General features: G+C 41.2%; 1 long non-coding RNA gene across 1 annotated transcript; it reads left to right on the top strand.

Annotated features, from left to right (window-relative positions):
* Positions 1–2,508: 2,508 nt before the first annotated feature.
* LOC135618429 (uncharacterized) lies at positions 2,509–12,979 on the top strand. Its single transcript, XR_010489006.1, has 3 exons — positions 2,509–2,650; positions 3,521–3,588; positions 12,677–12,979. It is a non-coding gene; the product is annotated as an uncharacterized LOC135618429 (long non-coding RNA).
* The last annotated feature ends 8,131 nt before the right edge of the window (positions 12,980–21,110 follow it).

Raw genomic sequence — 21,110 nt, 5'->3', positions numbered from 1 at the left:
CGTATGCCGGAGCTTCGACGACAAGAACAGCACGCTAGGACTCGGCAGTCAAGGCTGGCCATTACACTTTCGTTCGATCCCACCCTGCTGTAGATCCAAAAAGCACGGAGGCGTTTTGCAGGGCTAAAACCTTCTCCCCATCGTGTCCCGAAGGAATGTAATGTAAAAATATAATAATCTAATTATTATCAGCTTCTTTCGGTATTATATTTTGGTGGGATCATATTTGGAATATGGGTTGATGGAACTGGTCTAATCCCTTTTCAAACATCAATGGCGTAAGCTTCAAGAACGTTACGGTCTCAGTAAATCGAAGGTGGCAATAATGCTTTGACCTGAGATTATGCCCAAGTTAAATTATGCCCCCAATGTTTCAGATAGCTCCTAAGGTTAAAGAGAGATTATGATTCAGATAGATCTAAGAATATGTCCCCATTTTACTGTCTCTCAAAATCCTATTTGTAGCAGTATTGGGAAGATCTCAGTGTTGTCATCGGAGAGAGTTAAACGATAATGGATATTATTTCTCGTTTGGTAGTCAGTGGTGTGGCCACTTACTTGGTAGCACCAAAAGTAAAACGTAAATGATGACTAATGAAAACAGAAACGCAGGGAAATTGTACCCCTCACTTGCCGCATCATTCGAAGTAGCATAAACAAATTATTTGATCTCTTGACCAATTACATCGACCAATTAAGGATGTTTCTCAGCAATTATGTCTTTTTGATGGCACGAAGCAGAAACTGGCCTGGGAGGCATGATCTGAATTCCCACAAAGAAAGAATGAAAATTTTGTTGATCAACAGTCCTTCTGCAATTGGTGATGAAGTGCAAGTTTTACTGACTGATAGAAGCTGGCAACCAAAGCATGACAGAAACATATACTAATAATACTCCCCAAAAAGCGAGGAAAAAGGCAAATAATCGAAATGTTTATTTCATACTCTCGGAATCAAAATCACCGACTTCATGTCGATTATTTTTCTCCTGAAATTAGAATTGAGATTGAAATTAGAATGTATGTGAAATTTTAGTATATATATATATATATATATATATCATTGCATGTTATTTTTGAATTAGAAACGAGGAAGAGTTTCAAAGTGCAAAATGTCTGCAAAAACCAGAATCGTTTCTGATTTCTACGTTTTATTTTCCTGATGATCCTTCACGTTTTGATAACCTCGAGATTGGTCGTCTGAAGGCTCGAAATGGGAGCAATTTGATCTGCCCCGAGACATCGAAAAGTGGTCGGAGATGATTGAAGATCCGGATGATCAGTGAAGATCTAAATGTCCGATGAAGTATCTTTCGTTTCTGATGTGTCATCCGGAACCGTTCCAAAGACCAAGGTTGGGAATGTCTGACTCGTTCCCTGATATGTAGAGGAACGAGGAATGCAAAAGAGATAAAATAATCTTTGTAGTGTGGAACTGTCGTGATTCTATCGAAACGTTGGTCACCTTTGTTCGAGCCATCAAATCCTTTTGCATTTGGACGAAGCGTTGACCTCTCTATCTTTATATTTTAGTTTGCTCTGACGTGAATAGTTTTACTTGCTTTTATTTTATTTAATTAAGTTTTTTCCTTTTGACAAAAAAAAGTCATTATTTCAGAGAATCAAACTATGTTGGTTTAGTGACTGCTTCAGATAACTAGCAACAGGAATTATTCGAAATGATGACATAACATCGAATAATGTGGCATAACTCACTATTAAAAGATATGAATAATTAGTGACGTTTAAGATTTGAAATATCTATATTTTACACCTAAAATATTGGTTTGACACTAAATCACTTATCAAAAGTTACCGGTTCTAAATTTCATCTAGTTAAAACATTGGTCTAATTATGATGTACCAGATTCGTTAGCCAAATGTTGAGAGCTCCAAATCTCATCTGACATACTTTTAATAAATCATTGTAAGATCCGAATCCCACGTTGTTTATTTACTTTAAAAAAATATCTTTTGAAGATAAAAAAAATTAATAGTATCCTCAGTCTCATATGAAAAAAATATTTTGTGAGGTTAAAATTATAGATTATATACCTATGAAGATTATTATTTACCATCTCATTTTTACTATTCATAATTTTATTTTTAATTTTTTAAAATATTTTTAAATTATTATTTTATAAATAAATGTAAATGCCTCATCTTTTTTCTTTTTTTTTTTTTCTCCTTAGAGGATGACGGGAGATGAGTGGGATTGATAATGAGGAGAGACAACAAATAGCATCACCTCCGACTATAGTTACAATAGGGTTGAAGGGTTATGGAGAAGAAAAAAAATAAAATTTATAATATTGAGGTTATAAATAGTAAAATAATATTTTATTATCTTTTAAAAAATTATCAATGATAAAAGAGTTATCAATAGTAAAAAAACAGTGACTAGTAAGCTTCATTAAAAATTAAAAAATTAAAAATTAAAAATGAACCACCACGATTTACATAAATGGCCCCTCGTCGCTATTCGGTGTATGAAGTCCATTATCTTATACTCTGATAATATCAGCCCCACTACTTAAAAAGATGGAGACAGGAGAAGCGGGTTCCGCTATGGGTGCGGTGAGGTCCACTTCCTCCAGGTTCCCGATTCGGGCTCCATCGACTCTCCAATGCTGCAGGCAATTGAGAAAAAGGTATTATCCATGCATCTCACTTTTCCTCTCTCCTACTCGTGTTTGGGCCCGCTTGATTTTATATATGTATGGCGACGAGGACAATTCGTCTAAATAGAAGAAGAAAATGAAAGCATCCTGGGTTGGATTGCCATTTAGGAGAATGAAATAATTGTGAATGATATTACTCGGCAGTTTTAGTCTTTAATGTGTTTGATATATTGTCAAAGCGACAACTGAGCGAAACTCGTTGCCTACTACTCACCCGCTACTATCAAGGCCTGCATTTGTAGCTTATTTTCAGATAAAATTGGAGCCATCAATTTAGTGCTTATTCATAATTTCATGGTTGTTCTTGTCTTCCCAGGACATCCTTTGCATTTTATTCAAGCATCATCCAGAATCAGCTAGGTGAGCGTATTGGGGCCAAAGGTTGGAGTTTGTTTAAAACGAAAAGAAGCATCACCAAAGAAAGTACCTAGGGAATATGTCAAAAATAGTAATTTAATGTCTAGAACAAAGTATCATTAGATTTCCCTGCTGAACATAGCACATCAAATGTCATGTAGTCGATAAAGTCGATATATGGCAAATGAGTCTTTCACTTGGTGCCAATATGCTAGCTAAGAAGATCTATGGCAAAGGACATTTTCACCGCAAGAGTTGAAGCTTTTCTAATTAAAGAGATGAAATAGCTGATCTTTAGACAATTCACGTCTTTCACATAATTCTGAGCTGTCTTTTACATTGTTGCTTTATTCTTTATTTTTAAGTGGAAACATTCATCCGTCGACAAGATTGTTATAAGAGTAAAAATCACTATAATAGTCCTTACAAAGTATATCCTGAACATATGCATTTCCTTTTTCTTACTTGCTTTACCTTTAGCAGATTAAGGAACAACCGGATGCAGATGTTGTCATCATCAAGGATGCCTTTGGAGATGGTCGACTTGTAAGGTTAGCTTGTTTTTGGCATGATCTTTAGTTGCCTTTTTTAATTATTCACTTGAAAACATTATCTCGTCGGTCCTACTTCAAAAGATAATATAGTTTAAGGTATTTTATTCTTCACAAAGTTGCCACAAATTAAGATTGTCATTATTCATTAATTTCTATTGTCAACCTTTTTTTTTTTTTCGATGTTTGCCACTTAACACTTTGTTCATGAAGAGGGAGAAGTGCTACTTTGCTCAAACAAAGATCTTGTTTTTGGGGCATCGAATCGATGATGGCTCCATTCAGATGGATCAATCAAAGGTGCAAGCTATTGCAAAATGACGAACTCGAAAGAATGTGCTAGAGTTGAGATCCTTTCTTGGTTTCGTCAACTATTATCAACGCTTCATAGCGGGGTATTCGAAGCATGTAACTCCACCGACGGAGTTACTAAAGGAGCAGTCTTGGAGGTGGTTTGACAAATGTGAAGCTGCATTCCTAGATCTGAAGGCTGTTGTGTTGGAAGAATCGGTGCTCAAATTGTTGAACTATGGGGAGCCCTTCGAAGTCCATACAAATGCTTTGGACTTTGCTATTGGAGGAGTACTCATGCAGGAGGGTCATCGCTTTCTCGCCCCTTTCGACCTCTTGCTTCAACATCTCTGTGTTCTCCAAGCAGCTCCCTTTGGTTGATGGAAAGATAGATTGCAACTCCCATGCATGGCCTCTGCCATCACGTTGTAGGGTTTGCACCGATTCTGTTTTCCTTAGCTTCCTTGGTAGCAACGTTCGCTTACTCGACCTTGTCCTCTGACTTGCTGGGCTCCCTTAAGCGAATATGGGCTCTAGAGTAGTCCAACTCTCCAGCTGCTTCGATCATACCTCTGCATGATCAAGTCCCTCCTATGGGACTCACTAGTATTTGCATTCGAACTTTTCCCTCGGTGGTACACGACTCTCATATGTTGATGACCAAGGCTTTCATTCGATGCAAAATTCGATGCACGCACAGAAGACCCGCCTCTACGGTACCATAGTCTTCACTCCTTGAATCCATAGCCTTTCTTACCGTCGTGTTGTTCACCGAAGTGGAGCTCCCAATAGCTCTCGATCATACCTCCGTATGATCTAGTTTCTCACGGGGCTATATCGTGTGTATCGCATTGCCATGAATTATTCCACCATGATCCGCTGCCCCATGTCGCCTCCCGGTGACATCTTCATTGCATTCTGATCCTTGTGGGATGAACTCAAATTATGATCCCTCTATGTGTGGCTTCGGCCAATACATCGTAGGGTCTCTTCCACCTTCGATTTTGTTCGCTCCTTTGACAATCGACCTTCATCCACCCACTCTTGGGTCACACCTAGATGAAGCACCACTCTAGGATAGTCCGTCGCTTATTAGCTCCCGAAGTCCACTGACTTTGCTGAAAATGGTGCACCATTGTCTGGATCCTGGGCCTTTGCCCCTACTAACACAATCTCTACTGCGCACCGCTTCCTTCATGGCAACTTGAATGGCAACACTATGACATATTCTTCAAGAGTACTCGCCTCCGCGTCTTCTTGCCCCGTGCCAAGGCCTTCTGAACCCAACTTCGCCTTCGCAAGTTGAGTCGCCTTAGATCCTCTATCAAATGCTTCTTTGAGATAAGGTGCATGTGCTCAAACACTCCCTTCATCTTTGGCACCATGCAAGATGAGTCCGCTCTATCAGAATGAAGGACCCATGGAACAACATGATCTTGCTCTTGCCTCTGCAAGAGTCCATATCATTAACCTCTATCCAAGGAAAGCTCTATGCCTCCGCTCCATGTTCCATCTTCTATGCCGGCTCACTTTATATGGCTTGGGTACTTCGCCAAGTTACACCCAAGTTGCTCCGCTCTTCGTTTTGCATTGAGTTGATGGTGGCTCTCGCGCCCACCATTCCACGGGTCAGCCCTCCCTTGAGTCTGATCTCCATATTGACTCCATATGTGCCTTCATTTGTGTTGCTTTGGCTCGCTCCCCCACTTGATCTCGCAATGCATCCACCAATGCATTCTCTCAAGCGAGATCATGCTATGACTACTCGCCACTCGCTCGGTCCATTGAGCTTCGTGGAGTTATTATTTTTTAGGTACTACTCCTCAACATGCGCAATCTGTTGTGCATGATTCTCCCTCTAGAGAGCCGGGACTTATCCCTCTTGGATATATGTCCTGTTGGAGCAACTTCTCTCTCCACTTTCTTCTCTTTAAAAGTTTCGGAGACCACCGTCCCCTTGGACTACTTTGCCTTGCTGAACAAATTATGCATTATTCTGCCTTCTGCAAACGCACTTGCTAGATTGCGACTCCACATCAATACAGCCCTCGCTGCACCCATCAAGGCCTAGCAACATGCTGAACTCGCTGCATACTTCAGCCTCCTACGGACGTATCCTTCTCATGCTGAAGAGAAAGTTTCAATGCTCCATGACGCTGAGTTTCAGTCGTCTTGGGATGACCACGAACATTCCATCATCCGTATACGAGCCATTGCATGAGTACCGAATTCTTTGAGTTACTAATTCCCCTCACCTCCATGAGTTTTGCACAACTCTTCTAATCGTTGAACAACCCATTCCACCTTGCATGGTCTCATCCTTTACCAAGCGCCTCGCTTCCCTTGAGCACCATCAAGTATAGTAGTCAACGTTGAGCTGTAGCTCAAACTCAGCCATCCTAACCTTTGTGCGCTCCGTATTCTTCCCAGCTTGCTTGTCCTCATGGTGCCTCTTGCACAAAGGGTTGGCCATTCCTCTGAATGCCACTCTCAGATGCCTGCTCCTCTGAGCGACTCCTTTTCCCTACATCTCCATCCCCGTTTTTCCCCAAACGGTCACGCGTGCTGATTGCCCACAACGCAGTCCCGCTAGGTCCTCCACGTTTGCACGTCAAGTGTTTCTATTAGTGATTGTCCCGCTCTGATACCATCTGTCACGAACTTAACTGGTTTTACCTAACTCGTGTGGCACCCTTGTGTATCCGTCCGCAAAGGTCAGCCTCCCCAAAACCTCCCATGGTCCCTTAGGACCTACAAAAGAGAAAAAGGATTAGAGAAAGCGCCTCACTCGAGATCCACAAGAAAACATTTCAGGAAACACTTCATAGACAATGCAAATTACAAACAAACTTTACAAGCTCTGAACGGTTGCACAACAAAGGGTCAAAATGGTCCACTATAGATCGAATATCTCTCACAAGTGTCCACATGACAACATTTATTTACAAGCCTAAGAAGGCCACTAAACCCAACTAAAATGGGGTTGTTAAGCCTTCGACCGTTCCTCTACATGTTGTGTAAAGCATGAACAAACAGAAAGATATAGACATACATAAGTATTACATCAAACATCCTGTTTAGAACTTTGTCTGTGACAGAGCGACGGTATCCGGTGCACGAGAAGGAGATGATAGTGGTGGTCCACTATCTACGAGTTTGGCGGCACTACCTTCTTGGATCGCGATTTGTGTTGAGGATAGACTACATCGCTTTGAGCTATTTCTAAACTCAGAAGAAACTCTCCTCAAAGCAAGCACGATGGCAAGACTTCCTAGCTGAGTTTGATATGACAATGGAGTACAAGCCCGAAAAAGCAAATGTCGTGGCCGATGCATTGAGCCGGAAGGTGGAGCGAGTGAACACCATATAGTTGGAGGGTAGAGGCCAAGCAAGTCAGTTGTACTCCAACTTCCTTTCCAAGATCAGGGATGGACTGTATAGTGATCCTCAAGCAGTAACCCTGATGCAGCTCATCAAAAAAGGTAAGACACTTCGATTTTGGGTCCAGGAGGGAGTCGTTTACACAAAAGGGAATATAGTTTATATTCCTCAAGTAGACAATTTGAGGCATGAACTCTTAAGAGAGCATCATGATTCCCTTTGGGCTGGGGACATCCGGGCATTCATAGAACCTTGGCTCTCGTGGAGAGGGCATTATACTGGCCGAAGATGAGGATTGATGTGGAGGAATATGTTCGAACGTGCCTTACCTGCCAACAAGACAAGATGGAACAGCGAAAGCCGGTGGGGCTTTTGGAGTCGTTGCCCGTACCAAAAAGGCTATGGGAGAGCATTTCCTTGGATTTCATATCAAGCTTGCCGACAGTAGGGGGATTGGGATCGATACTCATAGTGGTAGATCGATTTTCAAAGTTTACAACTTTTACTACTACGCCCCTACACTGTTTAGTAGAGAAGGTGATCAAGCTGATGATGAAGAATGTGGTGAAGTATTAGGAAGCCCCGCACAATATTATCAGTGATCGAGACGCTCGATTCCTAGGACGATTCTAAACCGAGCTATTCAAATTATTGGGGTCTAAGTTATACTTCTCCACAAGCCTCCACCCCTAAATAGATGGCCAAACCGAAAGGATAAACTCGCTCTTGGAGCAATATCTTTGGCACTACGTGAGTGCCAACCAATGAGATTGGGTGAAGTTGTTGGACATAGCCCAATTCTCCTACAACTTGCAGCGGAGCTCTAAGTCCAACAAGAGCCCCTTCGAGATCATTATAGGACAACAACCGTTGACTCCTCACACCTTGGCTATCGGATACACTGGGAGTAGTCCATCAGCATATCACTTTGCCAAATAATGGCACCAAAATGTAGATATTGCGCGGGCTTACTTAGAGAAGGTGGCCAAAAAGATGAAGAAGTGTGCCGACTTGGGAAGGCGACCATAAGAGTTTAAAGTCGGCGATTTAGTGTTGGTGAAGCTCCAACCAACATCACTCTAATTCTTTAGGAACAAAGTACACTGAGGATTGGTGCGCAAGTATAAAGGGGCATTCCCAATTATCAATAGGGTGGACAACATCTCCTATAGGTTGCAGTTGTTGGCGTGGCTCAAAATTCACAATGTTTTTCACGCTAGCAACTTGAAAACCTACCACTCAAATCCGCAAGATGCTTCCCGAAGTGTTCCAACTCGACTACCCCCCACTAGAGCCTCCTATGAGAAGCGAGTTGAAATCATTCTTGCCGATCGCAAGATAAAGTTACCCAATGGAGCTGAGCAGACCGAGTACTTGGTGAAGTGGCGAAAGCTTCCCCGAACTGAAGCCAGTTGGGAACCCGAAGACGCCCTATTGTCACGGACAAACTTCTAAATAGGATGTTTTATGTAATGCTTATGCATGTCCATGTCTTTTGGTACGTTCATACTTTGCCTAGCATGTAGAGGGACAGCCAAAGGCTTAATAGTCCTATTTTAGTTGGGTTTGGTGGCTGTTTTAGGCTTGTAAATAAATGTTGTGTCATGTGGACACTTGTGAGAGATTTTCGATCTGTAATGGACCATTTTGACCCTTTGTTGTGCAACTGTTCAGAGCTTGTAAAGTCTGTTTGTAATTTGCGTTGTCTATGAAGTGTTTCCTGGAATGTTTGCTTGTGGATCTCGAGTGAGGCATTTTCTCTAACCCGTTTTCTCTTTTATGAGTCCTAAGGGATCATGAGAGGCTTCGGGGAGGCTAACCTTTGCGGACGGACACGCAAGGGTGATGCACGTCTTATGCAAAACTAGCTAAGTCCATGATAGATGGTATCAGAGCGGGACAAGCAATCATTGAAACACTTAGCATGCAAACGTGGGGGACCTAGCGGGGCTGCGTTGAGAGCAGTTAGCACACGTGCTGTAATATCACCCACTTTTGAAAATTATTAATAAAGATTTATTTATAAATCGGAGGATCTATATGTAAATATAGAAATTTCAAGGACTAAATTGTTAAGTTACAAAAAAAAAAAGGAGAAAACCGAAAATTTCGGTTTTATCCCACCGCCTCCCACGCTCTCTATTTCTCGAGAAACAGAGAGAGGAGCGGTGGGGCATGGGGAGAAGAAGAAGAGAAGTAGAGTGAGAAGAGAAGAAAAGAAGAAGAAGAGGGAAAAGAAGAGAGGAAGAAGAGGGAGAAGAGAAGAAAAGAAGAAGAAGAAGAGAGGGAATAGGGAGAGGAAAGAGAGATAGCTACAACAGCTAGGGCTGCAGCACCTCTGTTTCGTGTAGGAGGAAACAGAGGAGTTCATGTGTGGGGCATCGGGGAGGAGAAGGGAAGAAGAGGAGAAGAAGAGAAGTAGAAGAAGAAGAAAAGAGGAGGTGCCTGCGGCAAGGGCTGCAGCGAGGAGCTGTGGGGCGTTGGGGAGGAGAAAGGAAGAAGAGGAGAAGAAGAAAAGAAGAAGAGGAGGAAAAAGAAGAAGAGAAAAAGAAAAAAAAAAAGAAGGATGGCTGTGGCATGGGCTGCAGTGAGAAGGTGTGGGGTGTCGGGTAGGAGAAGGGAAGAAGAGGAGAAGGAGAAGAAGGAGAAGAAGAAGAAGAGGAAGAGAAGAAGTAGAAGCGGGTGAAGTGGCGGCACCTCTGTTTTCTGCAGGAGGAAACAGAGGAGAGGAGGTGCTGTGCGTCGGGGAGAAGAAGGGGAGGAAGGAGAAGAAGAGAAGAAGAAGAAGAAGAAAGGAAGGAGAAGGAAGAGGAGAAGGGAAAGAAGTAGCAGCGGTTGCGGTTGTGGCAGCTGCAGCTGTGGCACGGAAAGAGGGAGAGGAAGGAAGAAGGGAACGAGAGGAAGAAGAGAAGGGGAAGAAGGGGCTGCGGCGATGACAGCTGCAGTTGGAAGAGAAGAAAGAGAGGAAGATGAGCAGGGAAGGAAGAAGAGGCTATGACAGTGGCTGAGGCTGCGACTGCAGCAGTGCAGTTAGGAAAGAAGAGAAGGAAAGGAAGAAGAAGAGAAAGGAAAAGGGAAGAAGAGAGGAAGAGGAGAAGGGAAGGCAGCTGCAGTTGGAAGAGAAGGAGAGGAAACAAAGCAGGGAAAGAAGAAGAGGTTGTAGCTACGGTGGTAGCGGCTGCGTCTGTGGCAGCAGTGTTTGGGAAAGAAAAAAAAGTAGGAACGAGAGAAGGGAGAAAGGAAGTAGTACAGTGGAAGGGGCTGCGGTTGTGACAGCAGCTGCGGTCGTGGCTACGACTGTGGTAGTGGCAGCAGCGATGGCTGCGATAGCTGCGTTTGAAAAAGAAAACGAAGGAATGAGAGTAAGAGAGAGCAGGTGACTATGTCTCTATGTTATGCATGAGCTGCAGTTGTGGAGGAAAAAGAGAAGACATATATAGAACACGGAACAAGGAGAGGACACGGAGGAAAAGTAGAAGGATTTGGGCTGACACCTTCTTTGGATCTTCGGATCAAAATCTTTGAAAGGCAAGTGTTCCGGTCCTTTCTATTGCAAGCTTTATAATCTTTTCTATTGCAAGTGTTCCGGTCCTTTCTATTGCAAGCTTTCTAATCTTTTCTATTGCAAGTGTTTCGGTCCTTTCTATTGCAAGCTTTCTAATCTTTTCTATTGCAAGTGTTCTGATCCTTCCTATTGCAAGCTTTCTAATCTTTCCTATTTCAAGTGTCCTGATCTTTCCTTACTGTAATTTTATCTCTATATTTGCTTTGAATATGAGGAACTTTGAATTGTTCTAGCCTTGCATTTGATATATCTCCTGTTTAGACGTAACGATTCGAATCTGTGCAACTTCTGAGATTCTGACCTTTTGATACCGAGCTGCCTATAAGTCTTTGTTGGAAACTCCGATTTGTTCAAAATTGATTTCATTGGAAACTAGAATCGTAGATCTTTCTTTTAATATATGGATTGAAAGATTTGGAGTCCCAACACCTGCCCAGTTATCTGTTGAATCTGACCTTATGAATTCTGCCAAACAGAGATTTTGTTCTCCGACCCTTGTCTATCAAATTATTTGTAACTCTCTGTTGGACATTTCAATTCATATAAAGCTTATTTTATCTGAAAGTAGACTGAAATATCTTTCCAATGATATATTTCTGAGTAAATTGGAGCACGATTAATAGTTTGAATCATTTGTTCAATGTGTCTCTTGAATTCTGCTAGAAATCGAGCTTTGGTCGATTTCGCATATTCTGGTTTCATTTCTTTGGAAATTGATATCCTTTAGCTTTCTTATTCAATTGAGCTTTATATTACTACTTTGAATTCTTGTATGCTCTTGTCCTTAAAATTATTTGAATTCTTGAAAACTATTGTGTGACGTTTATGCTATATCGTATTGACTCATATAGGCATATGTATATCCCATTATTCCGCATTTGCTTTCGATATGTACATATTCCAATTTCATTTCTTTCGACATTGAATTCATCTAACATTCTTATTTGAATTGAGTTATATGTGATTGCTTGGAATCCTTGAATGCTCTTGCTTTCATTTCCTTTCAAATATGAATACAATTGTGAAAGATTATTGTTTACTTCGTATTGACTCGTAAAGGCACATGTACGTTTTGTTGTTCCGCGCGTGCTTCCGATATGTGCTATTTATTGTTCATACTGTCCCTTTGTACTCTGGTGTTTGTGGGATATTGTGAACCTTTGCCAGAAATGGTGAAGGGAGTTATGCATAGAGCTTGTGATGCTCTGCCGACCCTTATGACTTCACTCAGACGTGGGTGGATGGAGCTCCCAGACGTGGGAGACTTATGTTTGGTGGTCATTCAGAAATGGATGTACCATATTATGTTATGGTCTCACTTCACCTTCTGTATGTTTGATATGGTATCTAGAGCTTTGGTTATGTGTTTATTTACATGCTTTGGATAAGAATGATATGAATGCAACGTCAAATTCGACATTTGAGCTTCTGTTTCGTATTCGTTCTTTGAAATGCCCCGAAATGGTCCATACGCCATTAATAAGTTCCGAAATATTTCATTTATCATTGATATGCTCCGAAACATTTCATACGCCTTTGATATACTCTGAAATATTTTATTTGCTATTTTTATGCTCTTAAATGTTCCATATGTCGTTGATACGCTCCGGGACATTTCATACGCTATTGATATGCTCCAATTACTCTATGCTCCATTTGTTATGAACCAAATAGGTTTTGAATGACATGACACATATGATTTTGTATCTAATGATATGCTATCTTGAAAATTCTTGTATTCTGCCTTGCATTATGATACCTTATTTGTTTGAAATCATTCTTTTTGTTCTGAATATGCTTCACTTGCTGAATTATTTTTAGCTCACTCCGTTGTTATATAAAATCTTTCAGGTCAGCTTGTCACTCTTTGAGATGTTTGAATTGGGCTGAGGCAATGGAGAGCTATTCAGAATTATGGGCAAGTCTTGTTGGTTATTATGTTATTGTTGTATAAGTATATTTTGTATGTAATGAAATGTTGTCGATGAACCGAAATGGATATACCTTGTAAAAGTGTTAGAAGATCTCTCTTATTTGGAATTTCGGAATGTTAAGTCTAGTTTATGATAATATGAACTTGTGGTAAATGGTTGGAGTTATGATTGTATAAATTATATAGCTTATGGATTTATAAATGTTGTTCATGTTTGCTAAGTTGGCTTGGATTGCCATAAATATGAATTATCGAGTGATGTGATATACGATTATAAACTGCACAGGTTTTATAGATATGAATTTGATAGAATATTTTTCAGTGTCCTCAAATGTTAGTTTGGATCCTGGATTGGTTTTTGATAAAATTTTTAAAATCATCGATATTATTTGAGGGGCGTGACACGCGCGACCGTTTGGGGGAAAACGGGCATGGAGATGTAGGGAAAAAGAGTCGCTCGGAGGAGCGGGCATCTGAGATTGACATTCAGAGGAATGACCAACCCTTCACGTAAGAGGCACCACGAGAACAGGTAAGCTTGGAAGAATACAGAGCGCTTAAAGATTGGGATGACTGAGTTTGAGATACGGCTCAACGTTGATAACTATACTTGATGTTGCTCAAGGCAAGCGAGGCGCTTAGTAAAGGATGATACCATGCAAGGTGGAATGAGTTGTGCAAAGCTCACAGAGTTGAGGGAAATTGCTAACTGAAAGAATTCGGTACTCATGCATGGGCTTGTATGCGGACAATGGAATGTTCGCGGCCATCCCAAGGCGATCGAAACTCGACGCCATCGAGCATTAAAACTTTCTTTTCGGCATGTGAAGGATACGTCCATAGGAAGCTGAAGTGTGCAACGAGTTCAGCATATTACTAGGCCTTGAGTGGTGCAGCGAGGGCTGTATTGACGTGGAATCGTAATCTAGCAAATGCGTTTGCAGGAGGCAAAACAATGCACAGTTTGTTCAGCAAATCAGAGTAGTCCAAGGGGATGGTGGTCTCCGAAACAAAGAGAGATGTTGCTCCAACGAAATAGTTATCCAGGAGGGATAAGTCTCGGCTCTCTAGAGGGAGAATCAGGTGGACGGACCTCACATGTTGAGGAGGAGTACCTCAACAAACAACAACTCCACGAAACTCAATAGACTGAGCAAGCGGCGAGGAGTCATCGCATGATCTCGCTCGAGAGAATGCATTGGTGGATGCATTGCGAGATCAAGTGGGGAAGCGACCCAAAGCAACACAAATGAAGGCAAACTTGGAGTCGATATGAAGATCAGACTCAAGGGAGGGCTGACCCGTGGAATGGTGGGCGCGAAGGCCACCATCAACTCAATGCAAATGAGGAGCGGAGCAACTTGGGTGTAACTTGGCGAAGTACCCAAGCCGCATGAAGGGAGCCAGCATAGAAGATGGAACATGGAGCGGAGGCATAGTGCTTTCCTTGGACAGAGGTCAAGGACATAAACTCTTGCAGAGGCAAGAGCAGGATCATGTTGTTCCATGGGTCCTTTATTCTGTCGGAGTAGACTCATCTTGCATGGTGCCAAAGACGAAGGGAGCTTCTAGGCACATGCACCTTATCTCGAAAAAGCATTTGATGGAGGAACTAAGGCAACTCAAGTTGCGGAGGCGAAGTTGGGTTTAGAAGGCCTTAGCACAGGGCAAGAGGATGTGGAGGCAGGTACTCTTGAATATTATGCCATAGTGTTGCCATTCAAGTTGCCATGAAGGAAGCGGTGCGCAGCGGAAATTGTGCTGGTAGGGGCAGAGGCCCAAGATCCAGACAATGGTGTACTAATTGCTACGAAGTCGGGGGACTTCGGGAGCTACTAGGCGACGGACTGTCCTAGAGCGGTGCTTCATCTAGGTGTGACCTAAGAGTGGGTGGATGAAGGTCGATTGCCAAAGGAGCGAACAAAATTGAAGGTGGAAGAGACCTTACGATGTATTGGCAAAGGCCACACATGAAGGGATCACAATTCGAGTTCATCCCACAAGGATCAGAATGCAATAGAGATGTCACTAGGAGGCGACATGGTGCATCGGATCGTGGTGGAACAGTTCGTTGCAATGCGATACACACGACATAGTCCCGTAAGGGACTAGATCATATGGAGGTATGATCGGGAGCTACTGGAAGCTCCACTTCGGTGAACAACACGACGACAAGAAGGGCTATGGATTTAAGGAGTGAAGGCCATGGTACCGCAGAGGCAGGTCTTCCGTGCGTGCATCGAATTTTACATCGGATGAAAGCCTTGGTCATCAGCATATGGGGGCTGTGTTCTACTAAGGGAAAAGTTCAAATACAAGTACCAGTAAGTCCCATGGGAGGGACTTGATCATATAGAGATATGATCGAAGCAGCTGGAGAGTTGGACTGCTCCAGAGCTCATATTCGCTTAAGGGAGCCCGACAAGTCAGAGGACAAGGTCGAGTAAGCGAACGTTGCTACCAAGGAATCCAAGGAGAACAAAATCGATGCAAACCCTACAACGTGATGGTAGAGGCCATGCATGAGAGTTGCAATATATCTTTCCATCGACCAAAAGGGAGCTTCTTGGAGAATATAGAGGTGTTGAAGCAGAGGGTCGAAAGGGGCAAGGAAGCAACGATGAGTCTAGAGGGACTTAGCTACATAAAATCAAGCATCAGTTAGAATGGAGGTGGACTCGGAGGAGTGCCACAGAGACATATCTACTGATCGTAAAGAAAAGGGATGCAGATGCGAGGCAACGGATAGTAGGGCCATGGGCATGGCAGCGCCATGGTACCGTAGAGGCGGGACTTCCGTGAAAGTCATTGATCCCTTGTTCTCATGGAGGGAGAGCGCTTGGTCGTGAAAGGGACCGAGGAGGTGGAGCATGTAGAGGCAAACTCCAAGTACCAAGACAAGGCTGAAGGGCAGAGGCCAAGGAACTTCATAAGATCGGTATCAACAAGCTTCTCATCAAGATAGCCGAAAGTGAAGGACTTCGGGTCATGCAAGAGTGCACGACCAAGGAACGAAGCAGGCAGTATGCGGTGTTGTACCTTTGCTACGTAGTGGAGTAGGTGACAGGGTTGATGGAGAAGAGGATACAATCCCAGAGGCGACCAAATCTATGAGAGAATTACTCCAAGTTGGGGTGAAAACTTCCTGCATTCTAGAAGTTCGATGGCATTGAGAAGGTGAATCATAGTAACTAACTCAACGCAAGGAGTGCAAACACTTCAAGTGCTTCTGAAGTGTGAGCAAAGAGCAGGCGAAGGCTAGTAACTAGTTCGATGCATGGAGTACAACCTCGAGGAGGCGAGCGAAGTCAAGTAACCTTTGCCTTCTCAACTCTTAAGAGAATGGGCGAAACCGAGTACCCCAATTCTCTTATCTATCCAATAGAGGAGCTCTACACATGTTCAAAGACCCTTCGAAGATAATGGAAGACAATAGTTGTCAAATCCTCACCAACGATGATTAGTGCTACTGAGAGTAGATTGTCCGTTTCATTTTCCAACGAAATGTCAATCGAAAGCGGAAGTGATGCGAACCTACTCGGAAGTGACAACTAAGTGAAAGAAGAGTCAATGGGCAAATTTTGTGGAGGAAGGACCCAAAACTTCAGAAGTTTACGAGATGATGCTCGTTAAAACTCTAACAAGCATCCACCCAGTTCAAGTAGCATGAGCATTTAAGAGACTAGCGCATAGTAAGGATGGTCTTTTCCTTCATCTGGAGGATCCACAGGAACCAACAGGGATCAAAACAACTTAGCCAACCCCACACTAGAGTCAAAGTCATTGGCGAGTTGAAGCAGCATGGCGAATCAAAGGTTCGACTACTCAAAAATAGTAGCGGAGAGCAGTTGGGAGCCAAGAGGCGCATTGCAGCTAGAACAGAAGATTGAAGACTCAACAAAGGCGAGGAGTTGCAGTGTCGACAAAGGCTTCGACGAGGACGTCGAAGGAATAAGTGGGGGAGAATGTCATGGACAAACTTTTAAATAGGATGTTTGATGTAATGCTTATGCATGTCCATGTCTTTTGGTATGTTCATACTTTGCCTAGCATGTAGAGGGACAACCGAAGGCTTAATAGTCCTATTTTAGTTGGGTTTGGTGGTCATTTTAGGCTTGTAAATAAAGGTTGTGTCATGTGGACACTTGTGAGAGATTTTCGGTCTGTAATGGACCATTTTGACCCTTTGTTGTGCAACTGTTTAGAGCTTGTAAAGTCTATTTGTAATTTTCATTGTCTATGAAGTGTTTCCTGGAATGTTTGCTTGTGGATCTCGAGTGAGGCATTTTCTCTAACCCGTTTTCTCTTTTATGGGTCCTAAGGGACCATGGGAGGGTTTAGGGAGGCTGACCTTTGTGGACGGACACGTAAGGGTGTTGCACGACTTAGGCAAAACCAGCTAAGTCCATGACACTATGACATAAATAAGAAATCATCAACAACTACCAACAAGCGTCGACGAGGGCGTCGACAGTTTAAGTGGGGGAGAATGTCATGAATGGTCGTCGCGTACTTGCAACGACTTCGTTTAATAAACCATTCGTCGCTTTTGCATGCTTGAACATAGATATGGTAGTTTGTTTTGCCTTGGTTTTGTGTGTTTTTGCTTGTAAAAATACATGTTCGAATAGGTTGCAATGCACAGTGCGATCGCTCACCGCGCCGGGCCAAAAAGCCTCAAAATGGCTCCGTTTTCGCATGACGCAGGCTGTTTTCTGTAGCCCGCTACAACACGCGAAATGTCAGCCATCTCAGCACCCTGGAACCCCCCCGGGTGGCATAGGGCTGGATAGGGCTTCGGTATAATGTATCCATCATATGGACGGGTATATAACACACCAATTTGTCCGGTTATCTCGATGTCACTCTGAGTTACCTATGACCGAGATTATTTAGGACTTGTGTTTAAAGGCGAATCGGTATATATATATATATATATATATATGTATATATATATATATATGTATATATATATGTACATACATGTATGTACATACATGTACATACATGTATGTACATACATGTACATACATGTATGTACATGTATGTACATACATGTACATACATGTATGTACATGTATGTACATACATGTATGTACATATATGTACATACATGTACATACATATATGTACATATATATATGTACATATATATGTACATATAAATGTACATGTACATATATATGTACATGTACATATATATATATATATATATATGTACATATATATATAGATACATATATATGTACATATATATGTACATATATATGTACATATATATATAGATATGTACATATATATATATATATATATATGTACATATATATATATATGTACATATATATATATATATATGTACATATATATATATATGTACATATATATGTACATATATATATCTATATATATATGTACATATATATATGTACATACATATATCTATATATATATGTACATATATACATATATATATATATGTATATATGTACATATATACATATATATATATATATATATATGTATATATGTACATATATGTTCATATACATACATTCATGTACATATACATACATACATATATATACATATATATACATATATATATATATATACATACATACATATATATACATATATATATATATACATATATATATATATATATATACATATATATATATATATATATACATATACATATATATACATATATATACATATATATACATACATATATATACATATATATACATACATATACATACATATATATATATATATATATATATATATATATATATATATATATATATATATATATATATATATATATATATATATATATATATATATATATATATATATATATATATATATATATATATATATATATGCAACAAGCAATATAAAGTGATAAATGCCAAAATATAATAAGCGAAATGACTTTGTGTCAAGTTACCCGTGTCATCACTCACGTGATTGGCTTGTAGGGCACATATGACTAGCAATCTCCCACTTGACTTAAAGCTAATCACATATGTGTCTAATTCCTATCAGACCCCTATGACGCTCAAAGACAATATGAGATAATGACTTTGTTAGTGGATCTACAATGCTATCTTTGGATGAAACTCTTTCCACTGCTACATCTCCTCGAGTCACGATCTCTCTGATCAGGTGAATCTCCTCAGAACATGCTTAGATTTCTGATGAGACCTGGGTTCCTTCGCTTGAGCAATCGCCCCGTCGTTGTCGTAATATAAGGGAATCGACTCCTCACTACCTAGCATGACTCCTAGATTTGTAATGAACTTCTTCATCCAAACTCCCTCTTTTGTTGCCTCTACTGCAGCAATGTATTCCTTCTCTATGGTCGAGTCAACAGTAGTGTCTTGCTTGGTAGTCTTCCAACACATTGCTCCTCCATTCAAGGTGAACACATACCCTGAATTAGACTTGTTATCATCGACATCAGACTGAAAACTTGACTCTGTATAGCCTTCAACCCTAAGGCTACTACCTTCATATATTAGTAAAAGATCCTTAGTCATTCTCAAGTACTTAAGGATATACTTTACTACTTTCCGGTGCTCCAAGCATTAATCCGCCTGATACTTGCTCGTGGCACTCAAACCATACGCTATATCAAGCCTGGTACATAGCATGATATACATCATAGACCCTATTGCTAATGCATAAGGTATCCTATCTATGTTCGCCCTTTCTTCAAGAGTCTTTGGGGACATACTCCTAGAAAGTAATATCCCATGTCTCATCGGTATGAGACGTCTCTTGGAATTTTTCATGCCAAACCTTTTGACAATGGTGTCTATGTACCTGGACTAGGACAAGCCAAGCATCCTCTTGGATCTATCTCTATAGATCTGAATCCCCAAGATATAAGATGCTTCCCCTAAGTCCTTCATAGAGAAGTGTATAGATAACCAAGCCTTTACTATGAATAGCATTCCTACATCATTCCCAATGATCAGGATGTCATCCACATATAACACCAAGAAGGTGATAGCGCTCCCACTTACCTTCCTGCACACACTAGACTCATCTTCATTCTTTATGAAGTCATAAGATCTGATTGCCTCATCAAATCTTATGTTTCAACTCTAGGAAGCTTGCTTCAGTCCATAAATAGATCCAAGCAACCTGCACACCTTATTTGGTTAGTCATTAGACACGAATCCCTCGGGCTATATCATATACACCTCCTCCTCGAGGTTGTCATTGAGGAATAGAGTTTTCATGTCCATTGCTAGATTTCATAATTATAGTATGCTGCAATTGCCAATAGAATTCGGATGGATTTTAGCATGGCTATGGATGAGAAGGTTTCATCATAGTCAATACCTTGCATTTGACGATACCCCTTAGCCACTAGCCTTGCTTTATAGGTCTCTACATTTTCATCTACACCGATTTTTTTCTTAAAGATTCACTTGCAACCGATGGGTACAATACCCTCGGGCGCATCAACTAGGTTTCAAAACTTGTTGAAGTATATGGAATCCATCTCAGAATTCATGGCTTCTTGCCATTTCCCAGAGTCTATACTCATAATAGCCTCATCGTAGGTTTGAGGATCAATATCCTCAACATCCTCTCTTCCAATATGTCCCACATATCTCTTAAGAGGATGAGATACTTTGTTGGACCTACGTAAAGTCGGAACTTGTGTGTTAGGTACATGAACAGACTCAGGCTGTAGAGTGGTGCTTAAGCTAGGTTCTCCAACCTTGCTCAACTTTATTATGCTCCCACTATCTCCGCCAAGAATATGTTCCTTCTCAAGGAATACCGCTCTCTTGTCTACAAAGACCTTTTACTCCTCGAGATATTAGAAATAATACCCACAAGTTTCCTTGGGGTATCCCACAAACTTGCACCGCTCCATCCTTGATTCCAACTTATCGAGGTTGTGTCTTTTAACGTAGGCAGGGTAGCCCTAAATCTTAATAACCTTAAGATGGGGTTTCTTCCTTTTCCATATCTCATATGGTGTAGACACTACCGACTTAGTTGGAACTCTATTCATAAGGTAAGCTGCGGTCTCTAGGGCATATCTCCATAATGAAATGGGTAGGTTAGCGAAACTCATAATAGACCGTATCATGTCTAACAGCGTACGATTCCTCCTTTTAGATACACCATTGAGTTGAGGTGTATAAGGAGTGTCCATTGGAATAGAATCCCATGGTCCTTGAGGAATTGGGTAAACTTGGTACTTAAGTACTCGCCTCTTCGATCTGATCGAAGAGTCTTGATACTCTTTACAGTCTGGTTCTCCACTTCATTCTTATACTCTCTAAATTTCTCAAAGGCCTCGGACTTGTACTTCAT

Source organism: Musa acuminata, chromosome BXJ2-8, assembly GCF_036884655.1.
Source record: "Musa acuminata AAA Group cultivar baxijiao chromosome BXJ2-8, Cavendish_Baxijiao_AAA, whole genome shotgun sequence".
Taxonomy (NCBI): Eukaryota; Viridiplantae; Streptophyta; class Magnoliopsida; order Zingiberales; family Musaceae; genus Musa; species Musa acuminata.
This window is presented reverse-complemented; position numbering and strand designations above follow the sequence as displayed.